The sequence below is a fragment of the Carex rostrata genome, chromosome 13 (assembly GCF_964058835.1).
Source record: "Carex rostrata chromosome 13, lpCarRost1.2, whole genome shotgun sequence".
NCBI lineage: Eukaryota > Viridiplantae > Streptophyta > Magnoliopsida > Poales > Cyperaceae > Carex > Carex rostrata.
In genome coordinates, this window is record NC_135930.1 from 3,896,330 (window position 1) to 3,903,633 (window position 7,304).

Below are 7,304 nucleotides of genomic sequence, written 5' to 3' on the forward strand. Positions count from 1 at the left end.
ATAATCACTTGAGGTCAGGTTCTCTTTTTGTCAATTGTTATATGTAATGTAATCCTAGTTGTTAGCATTCATAAGGTCAACAGTAATTTAGTTAAAATAAGTTAGGAAAACTAAGTCTATATAAATACTAAGTCTATACGGTAGTTGTTTTAATTGTGGAAACTGGAAATTGATAAATTATTTATACACATATTGTAGTTTGATAATTTTTTGGTGTTTAATTATTTATTCGTGTCAATTTGTTTTTTTTTTTAATATCATCGCTAATTGTTCTTATTTGGTTGAGGGTTCAAATGCACCATCATTTTGGTGCTCCAATATGCACCACGTCCTATATCTCTATTTTCAAAGTCCGAACAGTCGATCCAAACCGCTCAACATGATCTTCATAATAAAATATGTTTGGAGACCAAATTTTATTTTATTTTTAGAATTTTTTTACTATTTTTTAAAATAGATACAATATGACTTTATCAGATGGTCCAGAATCTCCTTAAAAATGTTATTTTGTATCTATCTTAAAAAGTAGTAAAAAAAAATCTAAAAAATGTAAAATTTGGTCTCCAAGCATATTTTTTTTATAAAGATTATGTTGAGCGGTTCGGATTGACTGTTCGGACTTTAAAAATGGAGATAAAGGATGTAGTCTATGTGGAGTATATTGGAACACCAAAATGATGGTGCATTTGAACCCTCCTCTATTTGGTTTTTCTAGGCATACAACCCATTTTGTAAATTTTCGGCATTGAGAAAAACTTTAAATGAAAAAAATTGAGTGTAGTCTGAAATCATGAGAGGAATTCATACATTCATTCATTCATTTTGTAACATGTTTGTTTAAGATTTATATCATTCTAGGGCTAAGATCAAATCGCTTGGGTTGTACTACAATAGATATGCGTCAATGGTAAGATGTTTCGGCAGGGATTAAACGCTCGACCTTTCTTGCAATACTTTATGATGTAACTTGTTAAAATGTAAATTTAATCAGGTGCTTAATTATTGTTTCATTCACAGTATTGTGTTGTTTCTCACTTAACGGAACCATTCATATATAATAATCGAAACATATCACAATCACTTTAACAAATAACACAATAAGTTTTAAAAAATATATATATAGGTATATATACATAGAGTTTTCATCTACTTTAAAGTTGCCAAACAGATAATACCGGATACATATTAGGTGGATGAATATCATAATTTTTGCAAACTGAAAGTAGTACACATCATTTAACAATCAAACTAGAACACAAGAGAGCATTAATTTATTTCAAATCGTTTAGATTATTAAGAAGCATAGAAGATGAAATATGCATGAAAATAATACATTTCTTACAAGTAATTAATATTATTTATTCCTTCCTTTGAATCTGTCGATTCCTCGGAAACCAGTAAAATACAAACCAAATAGTCCCTTCTCTTCATTTATTTCTTTATTCAAATATATCTAGTTGATATATATCATCCATAAATAAGATAACATACGTAATTAAACCCTTTCAATAAGGCGACTGTCCATCCACATTACCACGAGGGTAATAACTGCATATGATAAACACACCGTTGTTGTCACATTCCACCCTGGCGCATCCAAGCTGAGTCGAGTCACTCCAGACCACTTGTGTGTAATGACCGCAAGTCTTACCTGACGCGCAAGTATTCGTGTCGTGGTCGTAGTATTGCTTCTCATCCACCCAAGAGTTAACAGCATCGATGCCGGAATAGGATGTGCTAGAGCCCGAGAAAAGGTTCTCGCCGTACGGGCCGCCTGAGTGGTCAAGGCTACAATCGCTTATTCTCTGGTTGGCATAGTCCTCTGCGTACGCTTGCACCGTGTCATTCCAAGAGATATCGGCCACACCGACAGCTGACCGTGCCGTGTTATGGGCGTCAAGATAGTCTTGAGGGGTGTTTTGGGCTAGCGTTGTGCTTTGCATGGTAAGAACCACAACACATGCAAACAATGCAAGCATTTTTGCTACAGACATTTTGCACTCCTACTCTTTAATTAATTTAGGTGAAAATTTTGTATTACCTGGTGATGTTTTTGGTTTACAAGGGGGTTAATCACTGTGGGGCATTTATAGGCAAGGGATCAGGGATGATAACGTGCAGATAAGCACGAAGCTGCGAAAGGGTACGTCAAAGGCGGCTTTGCATAGATTATCAACTTGTGATGAATTCAGTATTATATTTTTTATGCTTTGTAATGATTTAATTAAATTAGACTATATGTACTTTATCTACGTACTCGGATATGGAATTGAAAAGGATATAGTTACTTGTGGGCGCGGTTGGTCACTTGGTCTACGGATCTATAATAAACTAATATATTCTTGACCAACTTGGACATAAATTTCTTATCAACGTGCTTGGAATTATTAATCCATTGTAACTGGATAATTCTTTTTTCTTTTCTTTGGAATTAAAACTGCATATTTTCAACTCCACGAAGTTTAATTTAGTGTGACTATCAAGACTTTAATTAGAGCAATTTCCTCGAAAAAGTTAGGATTTTTATTATTTGAAATGATAGAAAAACAAAAAATTGGATAACACATATAAATTTGCATGAGCCACTAGTGGAAAAACTGGAATCAGGATCGGCCTATCTGGATCGGTTATATGGGACAACCGATCCTAATAAGTATCTGGATCGGTTTATTTAACAAAACCGATCCTAAAAACTATTTAGATCGGTTTTTCATAATAACTGATCCTAATTTATTACTATTAGGATCGGTTTTTTGTGGGAACTGATCCTGATAGTTTAATCATTTGGATCGGTTTTTATTAAAAACAGATCCTGATAGTATCAGGATCGGTTTTTATTAATTCGGTTTATTATGAATTTTTTAGAAATTGTTAGCATTGTGAGAAATTGTTAGCATTGTGAGAATTGTTGTTAATTGTTGTATTATCTCCTCTTTATTTTATGCATGGATTGTTAGCATTGTGAGAAATTGTTACCATTGTGAGAATTTTATTTGGTATTTGTTGCTAATTAATTCGGTTTATTTAATTATATTTGTTAACCCTAGTTACTCAAGTATAATTGGTACCAAGGCATTGTGAGAATTTTATTTGGTATTTGTTGATAATTAATTCGGTTTATTTAATTATTTTTGTTAACCCTAGATTAGATCAATTTTGTGGTCTCATTTTAATTTTATGCATGGATTGGATTATCTCCTCTTTATTTCATTGTATAATCGGGTAATTGCATTGCTATTAATTGTTGTATGGTATAACTTTGTTGTACTAATTATAGTTCTCTAGAGATAATGTAGCATTGAGTTCAATTAATTGTTTTAAAAATAAAACAGATATGGAAGGTGGCAGTGATCATGATGGTAGTGTGTCGGCATCGATTAAGAAACAAGGAAGAGGGCCTAACAAAATTAAGGAGAAGTTTAACGAGAAAGACAAAACGCTGGAACTTGACAAATATTTCAGGCCGGTTGTTACTCGAGAGACAACGAGTTTTGCAACGGATTTTGGGATATTGGTAAGAAGGACTATTCCTATAAGGTTCCAGCTATGGAAAGATGTTCCAGATGAGTACAAGCAAAAAATATGGGAAATACTTAAGGTAGATAACATGGTACTAATTTCATTAAAAAGAATTTGATTAGTTTAACTACAAACCCTAATTTCTATTTGTTTGGTAGGTGAGCTGGAAATTACCCGAAAAAGTAGAAGTGAAGAAATATTATTATCAGAAAATGGCTACTTGTCTCCGGAAGTTCAGAACCGAGTTGACTAGAGTGTGGCGCGAGGGTGAGACGCCCGATTTTGGTAAGCTCCAGATTGAAGAAAAAGATTGGGAAGAATTTGTCAAGTACCGAATGACAGCGGAATTTGATGTATGTTTATTTCTAGGAACCACCTATCTTATCTCTAATCTAGAATTCAAATTTATTTATAATTAAGGCCAATTATTTATTTGTTGAAATTGAAGGCTGCCAGCCAGATTGGGAAGGAGAACCAGACCCACAACAAGTATCCGCATTTCTTGGGATCCAGAGGTTACAGTGGTGAAGGTTTCCAAAAAAGACTTAAAGATGCTATGCAGGCGATTGCAGATGAGAAAGCATCTAGTGATCCGTCTTCCCAAGGGTCAACTAGTACTGTATTGACACCAGATGAGCTTGTTGATTTGTCTGTTGAGCATAGGCACGTCACATGGAAACTAGCCAGACAGAAGCTCTCAGACGAGACCAAGGAACTCTTTTATCCAGAAACATACATACAGATCATCAACAGAATTGTGAGGGTTTAGATATTGTTATTAATTGAAATTCAACTTTAAATTATTATGTTGTAACATGCATGTTATCATTTCAGGAAGAACAAGAAGCGGCTTTCAAACAAGGCCAGTTGGCGGTGGTACGATACGAGGATGTTCTAGGAAAATCTCTGCCAAATACGGAACATCCTGGGAGGGTGAGAGGAGTGGGAGGTCTCATTCCACACTCACAAACATTCGGGAAGGGCCGGATAAGGAGGACACGTACCTCGAAGACATCAGAAGAAGAAATTAATGCAAGAGTGGATCAAAGAGTGGAGGAGAGAGTAAGAGGAATAGAGGACAGATTACGGCAAGAAATAACCGAACAAATGAAATCTGAACTTGCAATTTTGGTTCGGCAGACGATGGGCCAACAAGAAAAGACGTTTACCCCAACGGTCCTTCAGAGCAGCTGCCAGTCAGTCAAACCATATACCGATCTTTCCGAGTTTACTGAGGTAATGCAAATTCAGATTTAAATCAGTTGGCATATGCCTTAGTTTCATATATATTCGGATTTTATTCGAGTAAATACATATACTTGTACAGGAGGCAGAACTCAGCTGCAAACTCATGGCGAAAGTAGGTGAGAATACTATTGTGGTGGCCATGGGGACAATTCATGTTCCAGTTGCACCCGGTGGAACAATTCACAACAGGCCGATGCCGCCCGACCATGCAAGAGTAACGGTGGATGGTGTTAAAGATGTGGACTTCCTAGAGCTCCCCTTACCTGTACCAAATGGTGAGCAGTTAACCCTTGGATCGGTCCTCGGCAGTTTCACTGCATGGCCGATGCCCATGATATTGACAGGTTCAGATGAGGTATGTTATTGCTAAGTTTACTTCTTAATTTGTATCTATATGACAGAGTCATGGTTCATTATGGATTTTATTTCAATTTATTACGAAATTTTGCAGGAACCACGCGAAGAGGTACATCTTCCTTTAGGTGGGAAAGCAACGAGTCAATGCAAGGCGTTTGATGGTATCAACTTTGACAAGCTGGGACAAACATTCAAGCATCTGCGTGATCGATTTGCGGAGCTAGATGGCAGTCCATTCAAAATCGATCCGCCACTTGATCTTTTTTGTTCAGCAGACTCCATATCTGTTTATGCAGATGATTATGCGGCCTTGCTTGCACCACGGGAGTGGCTCACTGGACCAATCATTCAGATGTGGATGCTGTGAGTTAATAGTCGTAATAATTATAGAATTTAGTACCTTCAATTCAAATAAAACAAATTTGAGAACACCTGTATGCCTTCTTTTTTTTAGGTATTGGCACAAATACATCAAGGAGGAATTTCCCGATGTGCAGGTTGGTTTCATGGACCCCCAGCGGACGAATGCCACCATGCTAAGTGATGATCGAGGAGGTGTACTTCAATACATAGGGCAAGCACTCAACGGAAATCGGGACAAGAGATTGATATTTATACCCTATCACCACATGTTAGTGTTATATATATATTCTAATTTTATTATATTTATGTCAAAATATAAAAATTATATAATATGACATTCTACAAACCTAACATGCAGCAATCATTGGGTATTGACCGTGCTTATGCCAAGAGAAAGTGCATTGTACGTGTACGATTCCGATAAGAAAAGTAAAAAAATGCTAATGATCACTGCTGCGGTCGAGGAGTAAGTGACATCCTAAATTTTACGTTTGTTTAGAATGCATTAGATTTTTTTATTATTTTATCATTTATCATTTTAAATATCTCTCGTAAGTACTGATTGTTCAATGTGTTCATATTTCAATAGTGTCTTCAACAGGGTAATGGAGACTTCTTTGACGATTCATAACGATTGCAAGGTAATAGTTTCTATTGAGATATATGATTATAAGACTAAAATTGTGATTATATAACCTTAAAGCCATTTGTATGCTCATTAACATACATTTCAATTTTTTCAAACTTATTATGTAGTGCCCACAACAACCAGCCGGCTGGGAATGTGCATATTATGTCATGTTGCTCATGCAAGACATAATAAACGAACACATATATACTTTTCCGAACTTAAAGGTATGCATTTATATATTTTCAAAAAGTAATTAAGCATTGTTGCTTCAAATATAATAAAATACACAATTAATTGTGCATGCTCTTCTATCTTTTAAAAAATGTAGGATATTCCCGCCAAACATACTGTACAACGCTTGAGCAACTTACGAAAAATGTGGGTTCAAATTTTCCTGAAAGAGGTACAGTAGACATGAAGTACAACAATTTAGGATGTGTAAACTTAATCTGTAGGATGTGTATGTCTATGATATTTAATTTAGGATTTGTACGTGATTTGTATGTGTAAACATAATTTATGATACGTAAACTTAATTTGTAGGATGTGTTTGATATCTATTTGTGATTTGTATGCATATATATATTTATCAATCTGTGATTTGTATCGGTAGCATTTTAATTGGGCCAGCATATATATATAAATGGAAGCTGGCCAAATAATTAAAATTCTATTTTTTACATTCAACCAAACATCTGGATCGGTTATTAATTAAAAAACCGATCTAGATGTGTTTTTTTTAATAAAAAAAAATACAAAAAAACTATCAGGATCGGTTTTACATAAAAACCGATCTTGATAGTACGTATCTGGATCGGTTATTAATTAAAAAACCGATCTAGATGTGTTTTTTTAAATAAAAAAAAATACAAAAAAACTATCAGGATCGGTTTTACATAAAAACCGATCTTGATAGTAGGTATCTGGATCGGTTATTATTAAAAAACCGATCTAGATGTGTTTTTTTTAATAAAAAAAAAATACAAAAAAACTATCAGGATCGGTTTTACATAAAAACCGATCTTGATAGTACGTATCTGGATCGGTTATTAATTAAAAAACCGATCTAGATGTGTTTTTTTTAATAAAAAAAAATACAAAAAAACTATCAGGATCGGTTTTACATAAAAACCGATCTTGATAGTACGTATCTGGATCGATTATTAATTAAAAAACCGATCTAGAT

The 7,304-nt window shown here is 34.5% G+C and overlaps 1 pseudogene; it reads right to left on the minus strand.

The window, feature by feature from the left end:
• Nucleotides 1-1,305: 1,305 nt before the first annotated feature.
• Nucleotides 1,306-2,071, minus strand: LOC144564450 (pathogenesis-related protein 1 pseudogene; annotated as a pseudogene).
• Between the last annotated feature and the right edge of the window lie 5,233 nt (nt 2,072-7,304).